Genomic DNA, 26,256 nt, shown 5'->3' on the forward strand with positions numbered 1-26,256 from the left:
GATAATTATGCTCTCTGGCCAGACACCCGACACATAATATTGCTGAAACAGAAGCCCCGATATCATCTATCTATGAAAAGAAAGAAAGAAAAAAAGAGAGAAGAGAATCTCTATCATATTTCAAAAAGTGCGATTGCTCGTTTATCTGAAATTATGCCCCGGCACACTCGATTTCACAGTGTATTTACGAATATGATTAAAAACAAGCAAAAGTATCCAGTATTAATAGTGCAATAATGCACACGGCGCTTGTAGACTCATTTTTATATTATCAGCAGGCCACGCCTCTTTTTAAAAGACCGTCCGCACAAAGAGATCATAATGATATTCTAGAGGCATTGATTGGTCCAGAGTAAGTAGAAAAAAAAGAGTCATCATCATTACAAGACCGCTTTGTCATAAAAATTGATGCAAAGAAAAAAAAATGGCAAGAAAGCTGCCCGCGTTTTAATCTCCATATGGATGAAACGCCATGACACCATGGTTAGGTCTTACGACTTGCTCACTGTAGAAAGAAACCAACAATCCGTCTCTATTTCACTCATGCCCCCCCCCCCCCTCTCTCTCTCTAATCTTTGACATAACCATGACCAACACCTGCCAGCTAACAACAAAGAAAGTATGTAATTTTTGTACCCTAAATAAAAAAGAGAAAAACTGACTCGTGATGCAAAATACTCTCTCATAGAGATCCAGCGAGCTATCTGCCTGTGAGAGACAAACAGTGCTAAAAGAAGACGAAGAATTGTTCGAAAGGGATAAAACTCGTCTCCTCACAACATCCGGATTTACTTTTAAAAAGCGCCAAAAAAAAAAATATAGAAAAAGAACGTGACCACCCTGTCTTTCGGTCAACAAAGGTGGTGCTGGGCTAGAGTTTCGCTGCCCCCGCGCAGTTCAAATATTTGCCTTACAATTAGTGCTGTTGCCACTTTTTATGAGGGGGCAGCCAGCGCACAATGCGCTGAACGCCCCGTGATCTTGTCAAAAACACATTCTTATTTTATTCTGTCCTTCTGACTTTCTTTCTTTATCATTTTTTTCTTTTCTTTCTCTCTTTTTTTTTCTCCCTGGCAGTTTAGAGTCAAATAAACTCCAGTGCGAATCGGAATAACAAGTCAAAATGAATGGAGCGAAGGGAACGAATAACAAGGGAACAGCGTGGTGTTGCTGCTATTATGTTAGGCATGCACGGCCTTGGCTCCAACATGTTTGTACTATTGCATTTTGATAACCCTTTATGTGGCTGAACAAACTTCATCTCCATTCTTCCCTTTCAAATTCGAGTGACTATAATTTCCGGTTCTGATTAATACTATGCACGTCTTCAAAATGGCCGCCTCATTTCGACATTTCAATATTTCTCTCTCATGTACATTGTAGAATCAGTTTCGTAATTCCAAGCAATCGCGTACGGGTAACTGACTCTTTATGGCAATTGCCCTTGAGGGAAACGTTACGACCACGCCTGTTTCGTGTGAGTCTTGCAAATTTCAAATTAAACGGAAGTCAGATCATAATTGGTTAGTTTTCATAAACGCTTTGATTACGACATGAATGTGATGTCAATAATTATATTTCCCTTTCTTTCTCTCTCTCTCTCTTTCTCTCTTCTCTCTTTATTCCGCCCTCCCATTTTTCGACAAGGGGGCTTGCAATCCCTTGAAATAAAAGACTTGTATTCATAAATATACATATATAATATATACGTTTCTATATATATATATATATATATATATATATATATATATATATATATATATATATATGTATATATATATATATATATATATATATATATATATATATATATATATGTATTATATATATATATATATATATATATATATATGTATATATAATATGTACGTCTAAATAATTATATATGTATATATATATATATATATATATCGATGGGGACTTGGATTATCCGTGTATTTCAACATATTTTTGCTAGTACTTTAAGTTCCTATGCCCTTTTTCCCGGTCATCGAGCACAAGTTCTACTTCTGATGTCGATTCTCGACAAATAAGTCGTGCGAGCTAGCCCCTGGACTGACGTGGAATGGGCTGCGTCGATCCGTTCGAAGACAGTGCTGCCAGCACCGTTTTATTTGCCGAGGAAACGGACTATAACATGTCATTGTACAAATGCGTCTCAAAGTAAACTGATCAATGCCATGCTATGGATATCGCGAAATTCCGCTCCGAGTTTGCGCTCGTGCCCGGTCTGAATACAATAGACATGATGGGATGAATAGGATGGGAAGGAAACCAATGGTATTCCTTTCAGGCTGGATTCCAAACTATTATGTCTCTGTAGATTATGATAGACAGAGTTAAGATGAGTAAACGGAACTGCCGAACAACTGCGAATTCTTTCAATACAATGTACCCTGAAAAGTTGGAACAAGTCTGTTACTATTTATACATGCACTTACAGGTTACGCTCCGCTGTGGAGATGTTGATCTGAAAATGAAATAATAGAGATATATTCCCTTCGATTATTAAAGTGACATAACATACATAACTGCGGGGTTTTTTATGTGTTCGATGCTAATGTGGGATGAATATGTTTTGATAACAATAAGTGACAGTTCTTACAGCGTATAACACAAAGTGATAATGTACCTATATGCGCTCAAAAATGAAAAGATGATACAAAAACAACAGTTCCAATTACAGTTTGAATATAAACTTTACCATTTACGTCTAATGTCAAAATTGAGTATCTTTCTGTTGTAGTATAGTAGTAGTAGAAGTAGAAGTAGAAGTAGAAGTAGTAGTACTAGTAGTAGTAGTAGTAGTAAAATTAGTGGAAGTAGAAGTAGTAGTAGTAGTAGTAGTGACAGCAGTATAGTAATAGTAGTAGCAGTAGCAGTAGTAGTGGCAGCAGTATAGTAATACTCAGTAGTAGTAGTAGTGGCAGCAGTATAGTAATAGTAGTAGTAGTAGTAGTAGTAGTAGTAGTAGTAGTAGTATAACTAGTAGTAATAGTAATAGTAGTGGAGGTAGTAGTATAGTAGTAGAGTAGTAATAGGAATTCTCGTAGATCTAGTATTTATTTCCTATAAAACACGGATGGATTGGCCATATTTTGCTTTGTCTACTGGTTGTGAGTATGAAAAAGGTGGTCTTCCAATGGTACGTCCATATAAAGAGTACCAACATATCATAACAAATAACAAACAGGATGCGAACATGATGATTTAGCTGATAAATTCCCAAGTTTTAATCAGCCTTAAGTAAGTTAAGTGCGCAAACATTACAGTTTCACTTCTAAAAAGGCAGGATACTTTAAAAAGATGAAGAGGAAATTTTACATTTCGTTAGTCTAGACATTAATTACAAGGATAATGATACAAGCCTACACTCGTTATATATATATATATATATATATATATATATATATATATATATATATATATATATATATATATATATATATATATATGAATATATGTATATACTTTTGAATAGTCGCATATTATATGTGAGGACATTTTGAATATAGTTACTAGATAAGTGGTCCCCGGAAAAAAAAAAACGCTGGAGAGAGGAGAAAAAAGGGGGCTAGAATCGGAAGTACGAGTCGTCAATTGGTCACGTTAAAAGCGTAATATCACTGAAGATATTATCCGCCACTTCTCATACCAACAAACAAGACCGCTCGATACATGACCACATGAATGGCAAAACGAAACTTTTCAGAGCCGCATGTGTGCCGATGGAACTTTTTTCTTCTTTATTTCTTCTCTCCTTCCCCCTGCCAGCCATCTAACACTCCCGACTACGTGCGATGTTTGCTGGATAAATTTCGACACCAATACTAATTTTCGTCTGCAAATACGAGAAGCGTGACTCTGGGGATTGTGCAAAGGCGCAAATTTCGATCCATAACACAAGTAATTTATTAATCAAACTGCCGTTTGAAGTTTTCCCGAAACCCCCTTGGGAGGAAAAAAAAGAAGAAGAAGAAACGGTTCATTTACCTTTTGGATATTCGTAAAGTCTGCTTGGCAACCTTGAGGCATCGGGAATGTAAATAAAGTAAACCTACACTTGACTTAGTATCACTTTGCGGTTCTGTGCTGCAACTATCCACCATTTTATCCACCCTGTGAATCTATCAAGCGAAAACGAACGTTTTCGGCAGTTGTCACTACTAAAGAAAATGAAGCAAATTTTTTGAATTTTGAATGATGTTCGAAGCTAACGAGTTTTATAGACATTGGATTTGTAATCATGTTCATAGTCACCACATGCAGTACTCTTGCAGGACTCTGTGCCAAAAAGAAAAAAAAAAACTCACGATATTCTTCTCGAGAATGTCAAAATGTTCTCACTTGCATATCATCAGCTGAGAACCAGAAGGGCTTTATCGCAGTTTCGGGGGTATTGAGTTACTGGTATCATGTAGCAGAACTCGATATCCTCTTCATTATGGTGTCAATTTTAAGTTATTTTAATTTTCAGTAAAATGTTAAATATTAAAACCACAAAGGCCTATATAATCATGGAACATTGCTATTAAGGGCCCACTTTTGATTACATAAACCTTTTAATTCATTGATTGATTGTTTCGTCTTTATTTGCACTCAAATCTTAGAACGCAATAGCGTCCTTTTTGTTCTCAGCTGACTATAATATAAAAGAAAGGTGTAAAGTCGGTGAAATGATGATGGAGTTGGAGTATCAGGATCTCAATTAAACAGATTATTGTGTCGTTATGTTGCTTATAATGACACCTCTGAAAAGAGACACGTTGTAACAGGAATCATGGCTAAATATAGGATCAGGTTGTTTTTCCTGAACTGTGATATATTATGATAATACATGTGGATATACACTTTTATTTCAAACTGTGTCACGAGGACGGTTTGAGCTGAATATTGGCACTCACGTTTGCACTCTAAAAACGGCGGGCTAACTTCGGTCCGAAATTTGCTTGATTTTTGTAAGCAGATTAAATGCGTTGTCTCTACCTCACAGACAATGCCTGCTGACAAGGTAATACCCTGACTGTGAGTCACTGTGTGGTACCATTCTCAAAGTTTCATAATGAATGATTATAGGCCTATCCCATGAAGAAGAGCTCATTTTTTTCACTCAAGAATGCAGACGATATAAACCCATTCGGCAAGTGCTATTGTATTTTTCTACCCCACTCAACTTCAAGCCTCGGATAAGGTATTTAAAGATTAGTGATCATTGTTTACGATTGCTCTTTTTCTAACCAATCATAGAATACAAATTGTTAGATGGGCAGCTTTTTATCACGCTATTTCATCCGTATGTATACAAGTGAGACCGGTGAAAGGTTACTGGCCTCTTTATTGGCAACGCCCAGTCGAAAAAGTCCACCTTGTAAATAGCTATAAGGATTATCCGCAGATCCCCAACAGTCTGAGCGTGAACCTGCTATTAGAAGTTAATCAAAGTCACGGTGATTTTAGAAGGAAAGCAACCAAAACATGGAATACGAATTCTTAGCTAGCTCTCTCCTGTGCAATGATTTAGGGTAAACGCGGAAAAGAATGTCCCGCTGGATCAGCTACTGCAAATTCACCCTTTGCTATCCTTTCACGGCGTCTTGAAGTTCAAACAGTTGCACTACTGCTCAAAGAGCGAGTGTAGCATCAAGTTGTTGGCGTCATTAAAGTCTACATACTAGCGCCATGCAGCTCGGTACGCCAACTATTTCTGTCGACAGTTTCCTTACTTATACTTCTTATGTTGAAGTGCTGGACCAAACTATGGACCTGCGTACTTTGAGTAGTAAGTTGTCATACCTGTCGTGCCTGTAATGCACTGATTCCATTTGATCTACATGTTTGACTGTCTGGAAAATGGTTCCATTTGACTTTTAAGCCTTAATGAGAGAACAGTCAATTTGTATAAAACTTTGCGAAAAGTTCAGTGCAATACATTATTACATCTTGTATTTCGTTTGTTGTATTCGCCTCTCCCCCCCCCTCTCTCTCTCTCTCTCTCTCTCTTTCTCTCTTCCTCACTATGTTGTTGTTGTTTGAATTTAATGACGTTCATCATTCGAAAATAAGAATATTTACGCCAAATCTTTGTTTACAAATATATACGATTTCATGCATTTCAAGCATACGAAATCATGCTTCCTGTATCTTATTAATATTGTTAATACTATATACTAATATGTTATTAGTATAAATATAAATAATTTTTTTAAAAAGGATTCTATACATAAATATATCAACTTACAGTCCCCTTCACGAGCCTCAGTTCGAGTTGCCAAATTGACAATGTTTTGGTGTATTTACGAAACGTATTGTTTGTTGCATTTCTGTAAACGTTTCCATCACAATCGCAGTAGTAATGGTTGACAATGGCATTGAAAATAGACAAAAAGGTAACAAGTGGTAAATAAAAATTAATGTACTGCGCGGTGACAAAATCAGAAAAGGGAAGGAGGAGAGGGAGGAAGGGGTAAGCATCAATTTCAGTCCCGATCCCGTCACTCCTTTCCCGGGACCGAATAGGCCGAATTAGATTTTTTTTTTTTTTAATCTATATTTCAAACCTGAGAAAAGGGACCTGGCATGTTACTTTCATTGTTATAATTTTGATTCAAATGGTGTGATCCTGTTCTTTAGAGTTCGGATTTGTGGTGGTAACGCCACATCTTTCAGTCTGTAATATCTTTAAAACATAAATTTTCTCTGAAAAATTAAAGGGGCATTCCATATGATTTTCATAATTTCACACAATGTATAACGTAAATCAACAGCTCCATGTATAGATTTGTGGAATTTATTGTGGTTCTTGAGCAGAGAAACAATACTTGAAAAAACTTAAATTAAGTACACTGAACAAGGATGATGACATGGGAGGCTCACATATTTCAGATTATGTAGCAGTGTAATTCCATAACAATACCGCTTCCTTGCGAGTTCACCAGTGTATAATCTATGCATGCCTTCTTCTTTTGTTCTGCTTCCTTGAGCCCCAACTATGGTCACTCTGTCATATCATCCTTGTTCATTGTGATTTGTTATAAATTTCGAAACTTCTTATTTTTCATCCCAGTTGACATAAATTCTGAAACTCTGTCCTCAATATAACTAATTTATAGTTGTTTAAATGAAGAAATCTGAAAATCATCTGGAGGTCTCCTTTTAATGGTTTCCCCTGTCTCTGGCATAGACTATTTTCTATTATTTAGATTCTGCCCCTGTATATAACAAAAAAAAAGTTTATTAGCTCAAATCACATATCTTTCTTCTCTCTGCCCATCTGTCTGTGTGTTCGTCTGTTTGTGAGTGGTCTGTTTGTCTGTCTATCTGTCTTTACACATTTATGCATTGTAATGTCATGAGTTGTGAGCGGGTCTTAATGATTTGCATTCGTTCAGCACTTTTGTGTGTTACATTATCATTCTCATTTGGCAGGAAAACGTTTGGAGTATTCGCCATGTGCGAGATATTCAACTCCAGGGCCGGAAGTTCAAAGCTACATACAGGCCATCAATGGTCGACCGTCCTCTAGTACCCCTCCCCAGACAGCGTTTCTCCGCGGGCCCTCGCCGTTCCTCGCCCCACCCTTCGTGGCGCTGCAGCAGCACTCGGACGAGCCTCGTCTTCGCTCCCTAGGAGGAGCCTGCCGCTCACCGGATTTGCCGTCGGGCCAGCACAGGTTCCACGGCGGACGCGTTCGAGGGCCGACAGAGGGCTTTCGCCATCGACTCTCTCCCGAACTCGAGCACGATCAGGCCGTCAAAGCTGGTCCTCTCTCGCAGAGAAATCTGAAGTCGCTTCTTCGCGATCCCGACATCAAGCCGAGCTCTCGCTTTCCGGGGAGCGTCGGAGAAGCTGACGGACGTCGAGTCGACTGTTTCCGGAGTGCGGAGGTCGTAGCGTCGTCAGTGAGACCCGGGAGAGCTCCGCGCTCGGGTTGCAACATGTGCGGGGAAGACGCAACGTGCTGGAACGAGATGGCTGCCATAGGATGCAAGCTGGAGACGAAGGAATTATGGGATAAATTCTTCCAGCTGGGCACAGAGATGATTATCACTAAATCCGGAAGGTAATTATTCCTTAAACTACTGACGCTTGTAGGTATATTTTGTTTTTATATTTCCCTGTTTACCACGGCAAGCAATATTGGGTGGCCATATCGCACACACTGTTATTGCATCTGATACATTTATCAATTACATCTGGCAAGCTTATTCTATCTATAAATGTGCATTTCGCTCTTAACGTGCAGGATGCAAAATTGTAGAATCCACAAAACACCGCGAGATGAATGTGAAGACTATCCAAAGTTGGACACACAGACAACGGACCTCGCTGATGTACTGAAGTATGTCACTAAAGCGGAAACACGAATAATTCTAACGGATAGCATGAGATATTAGATTGTCAGGGCTTATACCCTGCGTAGCGTTTCCATTCTAAATCTACTCACGTGCAGTCTGATTACTCCATTATGCATTCGCTGAAATTTCAACCCTGGATCATCGACATAATCAGTAATGATGATAATAATGATAATGTATAACACTTTAACGCTTGAAACGGGCGTTTCTAAGCAAGACAGAGAAATTGAATTGAGATACAGAATAAAGAGAGTAACGATTATTTCGCAAAAGTCCTGGCAGATATCTTCCGAGTGCGCAATTGCCGAAATCCAGTGTCTTCCTCAAAAACATGCAAATAAAAAAAAAACAAGACCCCTAAAAATTTTGCGACATGTCACACAGTCATCGGTTGCCTCTTTAACCCTGTACAAAGTCAGTGGCGATTAAAGGATCTACAGCAGGGATAGTGTTGTGCCTTATACACGTCATTGATTTAGGAATTCCAAAGAGGCTTTCGCAAGGATAAGACATGTTCGCTTGACAAACCGAGCAACAGACTACGTAAGTTTATCTAGCACTGAACTGTTTTCACGAAAAGCTGGGCGATTTCAACTGCCTAATTTGCCCCCCCCCCCAAAAAAAAAAGAAACAACAAACAACAAACAAACAAACAAACAAACAAACAAACATTATTTCATGGCTAATGATAACTTGCAGTCATATACTACATGTAACAAGTACAGCTGTAAGTGTCTGCATGCATCTCGAGAAATTCAGAATCTCACATAAACAACACATTTAAAACAGAAACAGTTGTAGGAATCCGAACAGCGGCTATCGAATAAATCGAATAGCAGTCGATGGTTGACGCCCTGTTCAATAGTGTTCTCCTTTTCTCTTTAGTTTGTATATAATTAAGCCCTATTAATCATTAGTTATTTATTTATGTGTCATCACAAGCTGTTAAGTTAATCTAATCAGTTTTCATTGTTCATTGATCCATTCCTTTATTCAATCACTCAATCATTCATTCATACAAACATACAACCATTCTTCTATCCATTCATTTATTCGTCCTTGTATTTATTCATTCACTCATTCCATTCATACACTCATTCATTCATTTGACACCGACTCAGGAGGATGTTCCCGACTCTTCGAGTCTCGTTCACGGGCCTCCAGCCGAGCTCGTCCTATCTCGTCTTCCTCGACATCGTCCCGCTCGACAACAAGCGATATCGGTACGCCTATCACCGCTCCTCGTGGTTGGTGGCGGGCAAGGCCGACCCGTCCCTCCCGCCTCGGCTCTACCGGCATCCCGACGCGCCGTTCCGCGGCGACCAGCTTGCCAAGCAGCTCGTCTCGTTCGAGAAGGTCAAACTTACCAACAACGAACTGGACAAAAACGGACACGTGAGTATCAATGCTACGACGCCACTCCCGTGTGGTGGAATATTAAAGAATTAAAAGATATCATCAGGGGAAAGGGAAGCAATGTTGTGTGGGTCTGATGTCATGTGAGCCTATTATTTAGCGAACTATTCAACAACATGTGTACAGATTCCTGTGACATAATTGTGTCTATGACTGTTTGGGGTGTGAGTTCTCATTGTTTTTTAGTCATGGATATACTACTTTATAGTAGCTACTACTTTTTAATTATTATTGACTTTATGGAGCTACTACTTTATAGTATCTCCATATGGTTAGTTTTACCAAGGAGGTACTTTGGTTTTACTTTTTTTTTCTGTCTGTCGCCGTTACGGTTAAAGTTGCTTTAATTTTTAACGACAACCCTTTTCTATGCTGGCATTATACAACAGTCTTGATTGAATAATTGATTGAATGAATGAATGATTGACTGATTGATTGATTGATTGATTGATTGATTCATTCATTCATTCATTCATTCATTCATTAATTCATTCATTGTTTGTTTGTTTGTTTGATTGCTTGCTTGCTTGCTTGCTTGATTGATTGATTGATTGATTGATTGATTGATTGATTGATTGATTGATTGACTCAAATCAATGGAATGATTCATGGATAGATTGGTTTCTTGATTGCTTGATTGATTGGCTGATTTAGTTTAAGACTGGAATCGGTTTTCTCGTCTGAGTATAAGATCCACGGGTCCAACTCGCGAAATTGCATAGGTCATTTCTCTGTCATGCATTAATACGGTACTTTCATTTCTTTATTTCAGTACTTTATCAAAATATTTTCAATTTTCAGACTAAATGGAAGTATATTAGGCTACCATTAACTGTCGCAGCTGAAGTCATAATGATGATAATGATTAACATGTTAGTCCATGCAGAAGCCATCAATACAGAATGGTGTTGAAATCAAACGCATTGGCGTCGAACCAAAGAGGCAGGATTGATTTCAGTGGTGTGCTGTGCGCTCCCCCATCTTTAGAGGTTTGTTTTTCTTAAGGAGGTGTGACAGCATAAATAGGTCATCCGTGCACGTAGTCCTGTCATAATCTGCTCATCCTACCCCCCCCCCCCCATTCCTTTCTCTAAACAGCTACACGTTCACTGGCATACCGTCACTTATATCCAGGTCATGCGGTGATTATAGTCTGTTGGTTCATCAAAAAAGGAGCTGACGATAGGTATTCAAATTATAAAACAAATTTCTGCGTCATGATTACACCGCCACGCTACTAAAACCTATCACCATCACGTGACCGACCTCGTTAAAAAGAAAAAGGGAGAAAAAAAAAAGATGATAATGAAAATACATGTACTTCAAACAAAACCCGGTACAGGTCGATCAAGCTACCTAGTGAACCGACTCAGAGTCTAACATAAAGGCACTCGTCCAATCAGGGAGTTCATTCCTCTTCTGACGTAGCAGTATCCCAGAAAAGGGAATTCTTTATGCAACTTAGTGTCTCCTACAGACGTTTCTTGTGACATACCGGTTGGCCTAAACAAATGTTATTAATGGTGTCATACAATATGATTCAAATGAATCAATAATGTTTAACAAAAGCAAAAAGCTCTAAATCTAAGTTTCTCGGAAAATAAGCTTGCAACATAACATTATAAGAATTATATTATACCATTAAGCTCGATTAATCTCTAAAGCGTGATATCATAATAATCACGATTTTTTTCTGCATTTTTAATTATTGTGTGACTTGGATCAAGGCTAGAGTCCCTGTCGAGACCACGGAGCAGCACGATTTACCGACGCACTCTCGGTACAGCCATGCGATAAAATACTGCCGCGGCGTGTTTACACAAGATGCATTTGGATTTTAATAGCAGTTCAAAGGTCGAGCAAATTTCAGCACTCATTGGACGATAAATTATTCGGTGCTGCGCCATTACTGGTATTGTTTTTTTTTTCTCGGTTACCAGGGAACCCTAAGTCGGCGTCGCCAAAGCCCATTCGCAGACCCGATGAACCCAGGCACGTACGTCTGGGGAAATACCTTATACCCTACTTTTCTTTCTGCGGCTATTCTGGCTTCAGTTGTATGATGAAGAGTTTTGATCTACGTCACTTCTGCCAGAGCAGTCTCAGGTTTTACAGATACTTCAATCGTTACAAATAAGCATGCTGCTGAGCAACGTTTAAATAGGCCAACCATTCTGACAACCGGATGGTCCCTACAATAATTTTTCTTGACAGTAACGTTCGGGAGCAAAACAGGAAAAGATCTGGCTATTTAAAAAAGTCGAAAACAAAGTGGTCCGTGGGATTTGTTGGAGATGCCCGATGGTGAAATTTTCAAGAGTTAGCTGTCCTGTATGCTTTTTCCAGTGTTTGCATTTATAATTTTAATAAATCGTTAAAACTAGCCAAGTGCAGAGGATTGTGGTGCTTGCTGTTGGATGCACCAGGGAAGTACCTCCCTGGATGCGTACGGCCTCGCAGTCTGGACTATACACTGGCTGTAATCCACGAAGACACAAACACAGAATAACGTATGACTGATTTTACGTTTGCTTCACAGGACCTGTAGAGAAAAGTGTAGTTCTGTGTAATGCCCAATCAAACTCAACTTCGTGGGAAGCGTACACAATAAATGGATGAAACTCATATTTAGCATGTTTAGTTAACAGCAACATACTAAAGAAATAAGCCTGGAAAGCCTGCAATATATACTTGTAATTATACATGCTAATTACGGCGCGAATAAGTACTTTCCGCACGAGGTGAATATCGCTTGAAGCGAAGCACTTTCTTCAGGATTATAACTCATGTGAATTTCATTGCATGACCAGCCCAAGGGATATTTATAAAGAATTATGCAAATGAAAATGTGAGGTATAATTGAATTCCGCTGCGTCGTCGACTTTTATGGCAAACCATTACTGAACTTGAACACTTTATTCAAAGATGCATGTTCTCAATTCTATTTCTTGTCTTCACAATGGTTTCATGAGAGAATGGTGTGTCTTTAAATGTTTTCTTACAAACATCTTTAGCTTGTAAATGCCTTAAAGCAATGGCACATTTCGAGGCAGTGAAAAAGCGTGGTTACTGGCCATTCCAAACCGTTTAGTGAAATGCGCCCTCTTCATGCAGCAGGCAGATATGCATCATGACGTACCACTGTCTTTTCTTGTACGCATGTACGTTAGCTTTTGATCGCTTGTTATGTTTTTTTCGTGTTTGTTTTTATGCCTCCGCCACGAAGTGGTGCCGGAGGCATTATGTTTTCGGGTTGTCCGTCCGTCCGTACGTACGTCCGTACGTACGTCCGTACGTCTGTACGTCCGTACGTCCGTCCGCTTTCGTTTACGCGATAACTTGAGTAATATTTACTGGAATTTTACCAAATTTGGTCCAAGTATGAAGTATGATGGGGCAATTATTTGATTAGATTTTGGGTGAAATCAGCTAAAGGTCAAAGGTCAAAGGTCAAGGTCAAATCATGAAATTGTATCCATTTACGCGATAACTCAAGACTGCATCAAGCAAATTTCACCAAACTTTGTTGGAGGATGATGTATGATAAAACAATTACTTGATTAGTTTTTAAGTGAAATCGGACAGAGGTCAAAGGTCAAAGATCAAGGTCAAATCCTAAAATTTATCTGTTTACGTGATAACTCAAAACTGGATGAAGCAGCTTTCACCAAACTTGGTCCAAGGATGATGTATGATGGGACAATTAGTTGAGTAGATTTTAGTGACGTTGGCAAGAGGTCAAAGGTCAAAAGGTCAAGGTCAAATGCTACAAATGTTGCAATTTCCCCCATATCTATGCAATGCCCCAAAGGTATTTTCTTGAAACTTGGTGTGGACATGTACTACTGCGTAAAGATTCTCTAGAGAGAGTTTCATGTCATAAGGTCAAAGGTCAAAAGGTCAAAGGTGGGGTGAAAATGTTGCAATATCACTTTTCTCGCAAATGGTTCAATGTATCTTCGTGGAACTTGGTAAATATGCATGTACTGACTGGCAGGGATTATCTAGGGAATTTAGGGATCATGGGTCAATAGTCAGGGGTCAAAGGTCAAGGTCAACTCCTCAAAATTTTATTATGTCCCTCATATTTTTTTTTTTTTAGTTTTGTTTTTGTTTTTTTCTTATTTGGCACTCTTACATCATCTGGTCTTACCTAATATCCGTTCTCTGTTTCTTTTTCACAAACACTGATTACTCGGGGCTTACAGCCAAACAAGCTTGCTTTCATGTAGGTCCCGCCATACTTTTCTTTGATCAACCCCATCTCGATTTCGAATTTGACCAGTTATTACATATAATTACTGTGTTATCACCATGTATATTGTTGTGTTTTGCACATTGTTTACAAGGTGAAAGAACTTGTTTAATTTCTGTTATAATGTCCACAAATGAGAAGTATGGAAATAAAATGAATTGAATTGAATTGATATACTAGTATATGCAATGCTTGCATTATTAGTTTCAAAACTTAATACATGCATTACCTAATGGAGATTCTCCGGGAAATTTCCAGCCAGAAGGTCAAAGGTCAGAGGTTTAGGGTCAAAGGCCAGGTTTCACCCCCCCCCCCTCAAAAAAAAAAATATGTATATATATATACATTTTGTACCATCATTACACTCTTTCTTCATACCTTGGAAATTACTCAATGCATAAACTAATAAAAAGGTCCATCAGAATTCAAGTAAAAATTCTCAATTCCCCAAATATGTGTACCTGCACTCTTAAAAAAAATATAGCAAACCCAGATCAAGACATTTCTGACAGACCTGTCATTTCAATATTTCAACTGTCATTGTGAAGACATTGTACTATACGCCTATTGGGAGAATCATGCATTATGGCGGAGGCATCAGTCGCCATAGCGACATTTCTAGTTTCTTGTTTGTTTTGTCTTAATCTATTTTGTTCCAGGTACTTCAAGTGACATTACCTCTTTAATTACTATAGCTAGCTTATCATCATTAATTGCAATATATCATACTTTTGGTGTTCTTTTTAGTTTTGTTTCATTTCACTTCCAGATGTGAGATCCTTATTTGCCAGTGTATACCTGATATTCATCTGTGTATCATGAATTTTTCTCACTCTGTCTCAGGTCATCCTCAATTCGATGCACCGCTACCAGCCACGAGTCCACATCGTCAAGAAGGTCGACGACGGGGACGACGGAATCGACGACGACGTCTCGAAGGGGACCTGTGACGAGAACGAGAGAGACGAAGAGCTCGATGACATCGTGAGGTCTTGTGGGTTGAGGTCACAGCACATGCGCACTTTTATCTTCCCTGAGACCTCTTTCACCGCTGTCACAGCCTATCAGAACCAACTGGTAAGAGGAACAGAGGGGGAGAGAGAGATGAGTGTGTTGGAAGGTTACAGCTCGTTATTCCGAAGGTTCGTTATTCCGAAGGCTCTTCAGTCCGAAGATTCGTTATTCCGAAGGTTCGTTTTTCCGAATTTCATTTTCATTAACAAATCTTCGGAATAACGAAACTTCGGAATAACGCTACAAATGTTCGGATTAACGAACCCTTTTTCATTTTCGGATTAACGAACCTCTAGGTATAGGGAATTTGTGTGTTTCGGATTAACGAACCTTCGGAATAACGAACCTTCGGAATATCGAACCTTCGGAATAACGAACAGCACCCGTGTTGGAAAAGGGAGAGGGGGAAGGGAGATGGAAAGAAGTAGAGGGGAGGGGTAAAGGAAGAAATCAATCGTGGGAAAATCAGATATTGTTAGGGAAAAAATGCTTACATCTATCGACAAAAAAACAAACAAACCACGTAAACACCTGTTTATTCATTGTCAGACCGACTTGCAGAGAACTATAGCATTGCAAACACTTTTTGATAACAGTATGCTAGTATAGTAGCAGTGGTAGTGGTAGTAGTAGTAGTAGTAGTAGTAGTAGTAGTAGTAGTAGTAGTAGTAATGATAAATCTTATCATCATCCTCATCATCTTTGAAGCAATTATGATAGCAATAACAGGTATGATATCAATATGCTGTCTTATATCACCTTTCTGGCACTCAGATCAGCCAACACGTAACCAGATCAAAATATCGTGGTATTCATCGACCTTGACGTTTGTTTTGTTTTGTTTTGTTTTTGTAGTGGTTATTACAATGACATGTTCTTCAAGGCATTACCCCCATTAGTGAACACATAGGCCCGAATTCACGAAGGCGGTACATATTGAAACCATGGTTTAAACCATGGACAATTTGTATGGAGCGCCAAGTGTCGCATGACCTATTTCGTTACGAAATCAGTCATTTCGTCGACGAAATGACTGATTTCGCAACAAAATGACAACATTTCGTTGACGAAATGATCATTTCATAAACGAAATGACTGACTTCGTAACGAAATAGGCCATGCGACTCTTGGCGCTCTAAACAAAATTGTCTATGGTTAACATCGTACCATCTTCGTGAATTCGGGCCTAAGTGTTGAGTTGAATGTGTTGTATCAGTGTAACTCACTCACTAATCTCTCTCTCTCTCTCTCTCTCTCTCTCTCTCTTTCTCTCTCTTTCTTTGTTTCCCTGTCTACCTCAACATATCTCTCTTCATATTATAATCTTCCTCTGTCAATCTATCTTTCTAACTATCTTTCCATAAATTGTTTCTCTCCCCTCTACTCCTCAGATCACGAGATTAAAGATTGATAGCAATCCTTTCGCCAAGGGTTTTCGAGACTCATCAAGGCTGTCAGACTTTGAAAGGTAAAACATTTTTTTTAATCAATATTTGAAAAGTTTTATAGCAAAACGAGTTAACACAATTTTTGTTGAGTTGAGATATTCTCGTTTAACACTGCTAAAAAACAAAGAAAATAATAAGAACATATTGGATATTTCTCATCATAACAGCAAGATTGTCCTTGTAATGTGTCAAGTGAGGTATCACTTCAAATGTCACTTGTTTTACTCGCTCTCTCTCTCTCTCTCTCTCTCTGATGATATTATGGACTTACATCACAATGTTTAAAATCGGCCCTTAGCCCATTTTGTGATGTAACTCTTCTTTTGTCATTTGCGTTGACGTAGACATGCATCCCTAATGGTGACATATAAGAACAAGGACATTAGTACAAACCATCCCTCTGGCAACCTGCGCCTAGTATACCTTCAATATCCCCCCCCCCCCCCCCATTGACCATTCATTGGTGGCTATGGCTGTGTTGCTTGAGCAACAGTGTCTTATTTACTATCCCTGTTATTAAAAAAAAAAGGTGATGTGTATGTTTCTGTCGAAAATGACTTGTATTTGAATTGAACTGAACTGAACAGCCGGAAAGACTGTGTTCTGAACTGAACTGAGCAAATTTTTTTGCGAACGTTCACTGTACAATCAATGGTATTTGCAAAAACATGCTCTGCAACGTTAAGAGGTATAACCTCGAATAAAGTTCGACAAAGAACCTGATTAGATTGTTCGTTGGTAGTTCTCACCCTTTCTCCCCTCCCCCCCCCCCTCTCCGATCTGCGCGATCATTTTGTCCGTAATCACACACACATATACACACACGCACACACAAACAATAGCAACGATGATAATATACAAGTGACATCATGTAGTTCTCCATTTATTCTGCAGAGAACGAGTTGAAGTTTTACTGAAGGAACACACTTACGCCAGAACGCCCGTCAACTCGTCGAGAGAGGGCGGCATTGCAGCTCTGCCGATCGTGTCCGCACCGCCGACTCCGCCTTGCGCTCCGGTGTTGGCCAAGTACCCATTCAGTCTTACGGCCCACATTCACGGAGGGGCGCCCTACCCGAGTTTGGCGATTCCATTGCCACGTCACCCGTTCCAATGTATGCTATGTTCTGCCTTGTCTGTATCTATGAAAGACTGTCAAAGCAAAATGAATGAATAAATGAAGTCAATGAATACACTTTTGCTAATGTCTAAACTCGCTATAAAGTGCCTCTGCGAAGGGCGTCAGATTGAACCTGGTAATTCACTTTTGTTTTTGCGAGTTTTAGCCGTGATTGGTATCCTTGAGTGAAAAAGAAAACAAGGAAGCAAGAAGATTTGTGTTACTATGTAAGGTAATGACATGAAAAACGAACTATAATGATCACGTGCGTGCGTTTGAATTACGTGTCCAACAGTTTGGTTGGTTGGTTGTTTCATTTCCATCTGAGAAGATGGCTGGCGTATGTAGATACTGATAAAGCAACCGAAGGCGAGACACATGGTTATAACGATGATGCAGAATTTATGATTTCACAAGCAGGAGATATGGAAAAAAAAAAAGTATTGGGAATTTTATAATGTAGTGAGCCAGAAAATTGATCAGAATGCATGTATTGGTCAGAGGCTTGTCGATGATTTTGATTCAGAGTCTTGTTTTTAACCCAGTAATCATGGTCTACTGCGCTCTTGTTGCCCGAATCATCACTGTCACGCTGGAATCACCAGTTGACAGAATCTTATCCAACAGAAATACCGTGTAGTCTGATAATAGGAGCCACCCGATCCTCTTAGAAAGAAGAATTTACCCAGCAGAGAGTGTAGACACCACTTAGCGCAGTAAGATGACTCCTGTTGGTCATTAACCCACCGCCTGCTCCTTGGTTCACGTCAACCTGAGCACCTCCACGTGGTGATACAAAATTTCGGAATAAACTGAATCGCTCTTCAACGTGATGAAATTCTTGTTTCGGTTGTTTTTATTGCAACTGATTGGCCGCATTCACAAATACAAAATAGCGGGATGACGATCGAGCTCTTAATCTCGAGATTTTTGTTTTGTTTTGTTTTCAAGTGTTCACACGGTCAGAAATAGCCGAGCGGTAAATACAGGCTGTAGATAAATCGATGTTCTTGCGTCTCACAGTGTGGTGTGGGGCGCGCACGCTGTTGTGATGAGCGCTTTGAACGATAGGATTAAAAAAAAAAGAAAAGAAGAAATCTCGAGATTATTTGGTCCAGCGCTCACACGGTCAAGTAGCGCACTAATTCAGAAATAAGCGCAAGATTTCTTGAGGTTAGCTTAGCGATGCTGTAGTCGTGCTAATCGGTTGAATTTTGTGTCCACTAGTGCAAACATCTCGAGATGATTGCAATCGCGATGCAAATATCGAGTATTTTTATCCCGCTTATTCGCGTACGTGTGAATCTCATTTTCTATTTTATTGCAAATAATTATACAGTATTATTACGTCGATGTAGGGCAATTTATCAATCAGTTGTAATAAAAACTGACACCAGTACTAGTCTAGATAATTGATGTGTAATTACTTACAGAGGTACAGTAATATTTTATCATTAATACAGACTTCTCTTTTATGTCCTCTCTGCGTTCTTTCAATCTCTATCAACAGCTGCCATTTCAGCATATGCAGAACGAGCAATGCCGCCAACCGCGTTCTTCTTCAATCCGGCTTCCGATCCTCTCCCACTGCCCAGCGAAACGTCCATTGTTCCGCAGACGCCAGGCGAAGATTATACACATCACGCACACACGTTAGTCCCATCCGCGGTCAACGATGCGGGAAAAGACGCATGGAGAATAGGACCAGTGTACATTGGAAAGGACACTATGTCAAGCGTGCACCTAAGATATCACAGGCTGCTCGCAAGAGGACCATACGAAACAGTGCAAGCCCTCAGAAGGACGTCGAAACATTCTAAATCATGATCTTGACCACCTTGGACATTTTTCTTCAGTACATTTAAAAGGCTCAGCTGACTAGCGCTCGACTAGTTTTGGTTTCGCATTCAAACAAATCATGTGCCTAAATACGTGAAGTAGAACAATCTTAATATTAATTTTGAAGAATGCTTTGGAAAGCATTAAACAGTACACGCAATTTAAACACATGGACTTGAGCACAGTTTGTAGCATGCAGTTGGCCGTGAGCTACCTGCTGATTCGGTCTTTTTATTTTTTCGTTCTAGCATGATTTAAAAATCTGAAAGCGTATTCCGCGACTGTGATTAGCTTTCGTCACAAGAGTCTTATGTTTACATGTAGGGCCTACTTTATTCCTGTCAGTACCGAACAATGTATTGTTTCTCGAGTTGACGGGGATGATACACAGTGATTAATATGTGATTGAACTTGAAGGAGCATACAATACCCCAAAGTTTCATGCAAACGCAGCTAATGACTCTGTGCTTTTCTAATAATAGTCCAGACTGGACTATTCTAATAACTGCCTGATCGGATCTGGGTTAATTGTGTTTTTCTGAGTCTCACAGGCGTTAACAGACACAAGCGTTGATTTGTTATGTTCCCAGTATAATTGCCTCGTCTTGCATGTAGGATTATGACCTCTCATCACTTTCTTTACTGCTTCATGGACAGATGCCGTTCGCAACACATTCTGAGTTACATATCCTGTAATGTATAAGGATTTTACGCATGCTTTGTTCAAAAGAAGTTGCCCAAATGCCCCCATCTCACTTGAAAGGCGACCATGGCGATCTGTGAAAAATTTACAAATCGTGGAGCGATCGCCGTCCGTCTCCATTTTTGACCTCCGAGGCGATTATACTACGGTTTCTCTGCGCTCAACCTGCGCTGTATATATAGGCGATAGTGCCACGATGATAAAACGACTCTGCCACGTTGCAGCATTTCCAGACCCTACGAGACGCGCTGCTTCTGCGATCGAACTAATTGTATTGCGATATTCGTACGCTTGGCTTCGCTACGACAGTGATACGATCGGAGCGACAGTGATACGTTAAAGGGGATGGCTAGTAACTGATCAGTGGGAATCAGTGGGAATGCTGAGGGATGATTGTTCCAATCCTTGTGGGATTCATTTAAGAGTACATTATATATCTACTGTTGTGTGAAAATTGTTTACTTCAGAACGGTCTCATATTCAAGTATTGTGCAGATTAATCATGTTAATGCCCCGTCATTGACCAGGCACGCTAACCTGGAAACATTAAACTGCACATTACTTGAATATGAGACCATTCTGAAGCAAATAATTTTCACACAACAATAGATATATAATGTACTCTTAAATGAATCCCACAAGGATTGGAACAATCATCCTCCAGCATTCCCACTGATTCCCACTGATCAGTTACTAGCCATCCCCTTTAACGCCGGGCTCATGCTACGATCTCAAGCGATCGGGGTATAAAATGGGTTTCATGATTGAATTTCTTCAGTCAGATGTCAGTGTAAAACCAACATGGATATGCAGAATATGGTTTCACCCTTACATTTATAGCATGAACACACCAGTTAGAACCTGATGTGAAATTACACTATTAGTTAAGTCATCACTCAATTAAAAGGGTGAAATGTGTATTATGATATTAAAGAACCGGCTTACAAGGAAACTACAATGAGCCAATATTATGAAGATATATTTGAAAAGACTGCAACTTAATCTATTTGCATTGACCTGCAATGGTATATGACAAACAATTGGATAAACAGAGTAGATTCGTACTGAGTGTATGTGGAAAACGGAATTTTATACGCTTTTCTCCATATCCACCTCCCTGGTCTGGTGCATCACTTTCTTTGGTTTATGGTTGGTTCCTGTTACGTAATACTGTAAAAGTGGTAATTTTCATGGGCGATGGCGTCACTTTCGATGCACTTGAATTACGCTTTGCGCGTTGCTACCCCGTCATAGCTACGAATATGGCACTTTTAATGCGCTCGAGAGCCGATTATGATACGCTCTAAAACCACGGCGCTCTTGCTACGGAAGTTCAAAACTTGGCGGCGACCATAATGGCGATGGTGGCGACTCAGCTCCGCGCTTCTGAACTACTCAAGATATGATGGAGAAGATAATAAAGCGATCAAGCCACGATCCGCCGCGCTTTGTCGATATTTGATGATCGTGGCGGAATCGCCGTCTAGTGAGATGGGGGTATAAACAATCACAAAGCTTGCCGGAGGCTTGCCCTACCTAGCAACAACTAAGTGAATTCCTGCCTATAGATCCAAATAGGAGAGACCAGGTTAATGAAATGCTTCGTTACTAGGTTGTAGGAAAAGAAACTTCCATGAATTGTAGCGTGTTACAGAAACGGTCTATTGTAGCTAGACGGGGAGACTAGCCTCCTGTCCAGACTGACTTTGTTCCTCTCTCCGACGTGCTTTAGTTTGTAAAACTAATAACAGCGTGCAAGGATGTCGCTGTGTCGTATCGACAAGGAACACGCAGAACTGTGTAACAACAAAGAAATCCCTCCCTATACGTGCACACTGGACCTCACACACACGCACACATTAACGCACGCACACACACACACACACACACACACACACTTACGCAAATCACACAACAGTTTTATATCTTGCAGGTTTCACGGCGTTTGGTGAGATGAGTTACCATAGTTAAGATTGGTTGGAACAAAACTTTTTTTTTTATCTATAACGCATCAGATGTGTGCTTCCTATAGATTTTTACAAATGTCATTTTGGTTGAAATATGATAGTAAATCGGAATTTAAATGGAAAATGGATTCAACCAAACTAAGTCAACCAATACCAACCTGACGTACATATCATACAATGTGCTTCCAGCTTATGAAGAGGGAGAGAGAGAGAGAGAGGGGGGGGGGGAAGGGCGGTAGACATAAAGAGGGAGGACTTTTTCCTAGAATATTATTAGGTTAGGCTCAACTGAATGAATACAAAGTGTTCGTGATTTTGCTTGAGAATTCTACCAAGTCTAGTTTAGCCGTATCTTGGCAACGATTCTATACCAAGTACACTGTTTAACAATGATGAGAGGTAAGATCGTGTATGCATAATGTTACACCACCATGTTATTGTTGTGGTGTTTGGTGCTTTTTCTCACCTGAAATAAAAAAAAGATAGAGTAAAATGAATGTAGGTATGATATGGTGATCATGTTTTTGATGCCAAGCACTATCATTGTCACGATGGAAGCCGTGTTTGTATTAATAATGAACACAGTGTTAAATGTTAATGACATTTTAGATGCGAATGAGGGGATCAATGGTGGGACAATAATGGCCAACCTTCCGGCGCCCATTATTCCATTATACCCTTGTAAAATTTGTCAGAAAAATAAAGGCATTATTCTTGAATGGTTATGATTGTATACTTTCTTCATATAGATTTCACTCCTTTGACATTGTTTGAGGGGGAAACTCGAATAATTATTACAGTCATTTCGCGCCGACATTACATCAAAAGAAGATAAATGACGTAGTGAAAATGCATCAATCAGTACAAATCATTATTGTTCACAGAATTTGATGGAATGTTGGACACTTGTTGGTAAGGAATCTGTAAAGTATCTACAGTATTTGCCTGGCATTAATTCAAACATTACAACATTTTTTTTTTTTTGTAATCTGACTACAAAGAAGAAACAAGTTTCATAAAACTCTCCCTTCATCTGAATAGTGTCAATTAAATACTTCCAATTCAAATTTTGACATGAGACGATGTACATGAACACATTAGTGAAAGTTTATCACATGCCTACAGTAGACGGTTTTATGAGGGTGCCAACAATAGCAAACAAAACAAACTCATCGGGCTATGTTTTGCACTAATAAAGTTGATGGATTGTATACAAATGTAACTTTGTTTCAATCTGTTTTGGCGTTTGTTAGAATATCGGGGTAAATTATGCGGTATAACAGCCCGACAAAACACATGCACACACACATTTACAAATAACTTTAATGATAATGATATGTCGTAGCGTCAGGTAAGAAGCATACGCAGCTTGTTACTTCAGTGAAGCGACAGGGTTTGCATCTAGATAGCGTACATTCAACAACAAAATCTCCTGACAATAAATCAAGATGTTATCAAGCTATACAAGCATACAAGCATAAACACTACAATATTGCTTTATGGTGAGAAACAGACATAAAACACGATCAATTGTGCTTGTACCTGAAGAGAAGCGTGGATATACCATAGGTATATAATAAGTACATACATGTATAGAATAAGATATGTTATATACATATATGAATATGTATATATATATATATATATATATATATATATATATATATATGACCGCGCATCACAAAACAAACAAAAAGTCGCACACACTGATTTTGTGTGAGGACTGAAAAAAGGTGAAATGGGTCAACCTAGCCGATCTTGACTTTTTCATATTTTCTGAAAGAGCAAGTCTTCTTCTACATTATGCTAAAATTTGAAATAAAAAAACGGGCAGGAAAAGTGCATTTTTTAGCAGTTTATTTCGAACATTTTTTTTTTTTTAGATTAGTGTGATGAGGTGTGTCTTTAGAGTCCCCTTTTCATTTCTTAAAAACCTTGTGCACACTCTCAACTTTCAGCTCTAATAACTTTTGAAAGGATGATGCTACTGATTTGAAAATTTGCATTGATTATGGACAGAATATGTTGATAAGGCACGCTAAATTTCAGTTTAATCTGATAATCTCTTCATTGTTGTTACTCTGGCGGCTTACATCCTGTTTTTTTGTCCCATTCATCGCACAGGCAGCACGGCTTCGTAAAGATTAAGCGCTTGAAAAGACACTGTACTTCAGATCCTCTTTTCTCAGGTCACACTTTTCTTTCCAATATTTAGATAGGTTAGGAGAGTCCATTTGATTTGAGTTATACATCACTTTAAGAATATGCTCCTAACTAAAATTTCATGTCTGTATGGCAACTTTCTGTGCGTTTTGTGATGCAGGGTCACATATTTTATATATATATATATATATATATATATATATATATATATATATATATATATATATATATGTTATATATATATATATGTTATAGTGAAAAAATAGATTTGAGGCGGACGTTGCTCTCTTCTTCTTTTCCCTTTTAATCGAGGCACCGCGTAAGTTTCGGGCAGGAACGATCTCTCGAAATATATATTATATATAATCATATAGGACCTACATACAAATCACAAGAGATTTATCATAAAACGGGGCTACTTCATTCTTAAAGTAAATATATTTGTGATCAAAGCTGAAAAAAGAGACATTCATGAAAACAATAATGGGATAACTTGAATCATAACTTCAAGACTATGAGGCATCACTGGAAAGGTTTTACATTTATTTCATTTTATCTGATGATGGACTTAAAATAAATATCTTCCATGTTTAAGAATAGCGCTTAGCCCATTTTGCGATGAAACACTTTATGTATTATTTCATATAGCATATTACATGTTATCAACATAGGTGTTTGAAGAAAGATAGCTCATTATCTTAGCAAAATACATGTTCGATTATCATATTGGGAAGCAACCAAATCCCCTATTGCAAGTGAGTGACGTTCTAATTGATGTCCTACTTGCTTCTTTGCAGAGAAAAAAAAAGATAAAAGCGGAGAGAGGGTCCCGCTAAACGTGATATATTGGGGATAAAATCACGTATCAAAGGTGTGACAATAGTCATCAGACCTCATTACCAGCAGCCCGAGAGCTGTCATTGTTATGGCACCCCAAGTAGTCCCGTATTCGCTCTTTGTTTCGACCTCCACAAATACAAAACAAATCGATACAACCAAACGGACCGAGCAAGCCAATGTCCACGCCTTGGGTGACTGCTGAAGGTAACAACGCGAGGTAAATTATTGGTCCGCCACCCTTTGAATAACTTTATTACACACACGTAAGCTCTTCCTTTTCTCCAAACACAGAGGTTACTACAAAGCATGAATTCATAACTGAGCAGTATGAGCAGGTGCATGAATTAATTCTTCAAATACAATGAAGGATGAAGCCAATTACGCTTCCTGTCATATTGCCTGTATTAGAGCATCAATACCCATGTTGAACTCCTTGATAAAAAAAAAAGTCTGTGACGAAATGTCTTACTCGATCACACACACACACACGCACACACCCACACCCCCACACACACAAACAAACATACACACACACAAACATACACACACAAACACACTTCTTCCTTCATTTCTTTTGATTTTATTTCGATTTTAATCATTGCTATACATTCCACTTCAATGTTTGAATCTGTAAAATAAATAACAGAAACTGTGTATACAAAACATAATATCTCATGTCCATGAGTATACTAAATAAAAAATATAAATAAAATCTATATAAAAAAAATCATCACAAAGCATGAGCGCAATCACACACACACAGAGACACACACATACACACACACAAACACAGATATGCATATCATGTGAACCATAGCTATCAAATACAAATTTTCATGATATTTCAGTCGTGCTGTCTTTACTGTCACGTGGTGTTTCGAGCCATTGCGTCTTGTCGCTCTTCCCCTGTTACTTTAATATTAATCATGATAGCTCAACGGCTAGTTTAAATTTGATGTTCTTGTCTGGTTTCAGACACCTATATCATAGCCTATACTTCTCAAAAGCCCCCTTCTTCAGTGTTTTTCTGTTATTGTTGTTGTTTCTTCTGCTTCATGTTGCTTTCACTCCTTTTCTCGCTGCATAAGATGCTCAGATTTTCTCAGTAGTCTCCATCTTCGTTTTCGTTTCTAAACG

This window comes from Diadema setosum, chromosome 9 (genome assembly GCF_964275005.1).
Source record: "Diadema setosum chromosome 9, eeDiaSeto1, whole genome shotgun sequence".
NCBI classification, from domain to species: domain Eukaryota; kingdom Metazoa; phylum Echinodermata; class Echinoidea; order Diadematoida; family Diadematidae; genus Diadema; species Diadema setosum.